Here is a 2,093-nt window from a genome sequence, read left to right as displayed (position 1 = left end):
CAACCATGTTTTCAATTTTTCATTCTTTCGTTGAGGCTTAGGATCTGCGGAATGCTTTGCTGGCCAGCGTCAATTTCAGAGTACACATTTTATTCCACAGGCATTAGCATAAGTGACAATATGATGAATCAGATTTACGTGACTCAGGCACTGACTTTATATCTGAAAAGAAGTCTTGATGCCCCGAGTTCATACAACAATGAAAACTCCCATATAATCCTCTTGTTTATGATTGCGTCAAATTTGTAGCGCCACATTTCAACTGTGCTATCAGTTCTAGTTTTATCTGCCATTATTCTATTTTATACACTCCATATCTCAGCTGGGTACCGTTCCGATGTCCTTGTCTTCTACCACATGCAGGACGTCCACATTTGTAAGTTTTGCTCGGATACGCAGTAACAGCTTACCTCGTATCAAATCATCAGTCTGAATCAATACAATTTCGATAGCTTCCATTGCCTAAAGTTCGTTCATTCGTTTGTCGCCCATTTATCCTGTCGCTCAGTTTGCAGTTGCCCATTTTCCTGCCAGCCAGCTGACTATCGCAGTTGTCCTGGTGCCCAGCAGCCACCGAACCGTATCTTGTTACAGGCTTCCTTTTCTGGGAAATAAAATAAATAAATAAAAGAAAAAAAAAAGATTCCATAGCTTTCACAACACTAATATTCTAAAGATCGCAGTGGAAGTTTTGCCTGGTAGGATGGAGTCTTTACTATGCCATCCTCCTGTACTTTCATTTTTTTCCATACTTACTATCTGTTTATGAATATACGCACGCGCGCGCGCGTGTGTGTGTATATATATATATATATATATATATATATATATATATATATATATATATATATATATATATACACTTATATATATATATCTATCTATCTATATATATATATATATATATATATATATATATATATATATATATATATATATATATATATATATATATATATATATATATATATTCCGGCACGTAAAGTAACGTGCGTTGCGTTCACCTATTACTGAGGGAATTTTTTCTACGAGAATTTTTGATTGGAATTCCACTTAATGGGAAGCATTTGTAAGAACAATCGCAGGCCAGTTTGATCCATTGCTAACGAAGCTGATGGCTAACTGAGTTCACGCCAACTCTGCCTATTAATTATTCGGTCTTTTTTCCTAACTCGTTGCTAACTTGGTATATATTTAATTCAACCCTTATGCCAATTCGGCTTATTACCAATTCAGCAAGGTAAAGAGAAGTAGTAAGATAGCTTCACCTCCCCCCACCCGCGCACATTCCGTGACGTCAACGCTTATCAGAGAGAGAGAGAGAGAGAGAGAGAGAGAGAGAGAGAGAGAGAGAGAGAGAGAGAGAGACAGAGAGAGAGAAGGGGGGAGGGGAAGAAAACGGAAGTTTAAGAGAAAACCATCTGCATGTTTGGTAGACTTATACTTTTGTATTATGATAGGTCACGGGTCACTACTCAACACACTATCTGTGTATAGGCTAATCCATAATTCATCACTTTGTGGGACGTGACTGGAGGAAAATTACTAAGTATATGTTTCTTAAGTTTAAAATTGTAATAGGTCTCGTGTAGTGGTTTTTAACCTGTGGGCCATAGCCCACTGGTGGTCCATGGACTGTTCTCAGAAGGGGGCCATGCCACGGATATCTTGAAAACTAGCATTTAGAAAAAATAGAAAATCAAGATAAAAATCAAAACCAAAATAAACACCTGATTAATTAGCAGAAAATACAGGCCAATGCTTAACTTCATAAGTGAAAATGTGTAATTTGAGTTATGATTACAGTGCACATGATTTACTGACTGGAAATGCAGGCCAGTGCTTCATTTCATAAGTGAAAATGTATAAGTAATAAAGTGTTCTGAAAAAATAATTCCATGAATAAAAATGCATTACTAATAAAATGTTCTTTTTATGCAAAGAGGACACCGGCCAAGGGCAACAAAAAATCATTTTGAGAAAAAAAAAAAAAAAAAAACTGAGGTGCCTGTCCCTAAAAGAGATTTATCAGAGTCATCTGAAAATTCTGTATACTGATTATTTTACCATCATTACACAATTCAGAAGGGCAG

This window comes from Portunus trituberculatus, chromosome 47, assembly GCF_017591435.1.
Source record: "Portunus trituberculatus isolate SZX2019 chromosome 47, ASM1759143v1, whole genome shotgun sequence".
Classification (NCBI taxonomy): Eukaryota; Metazoa; Arthropoda; class Malacostraca; order Decapoda; family Portunidae; genus Portunus; species Portunus trituberculatus.
The sequence above is the reverse complement of the archived record's forward strand: the minus strand, read 5'-3'. Positions refer to the sequence as shown.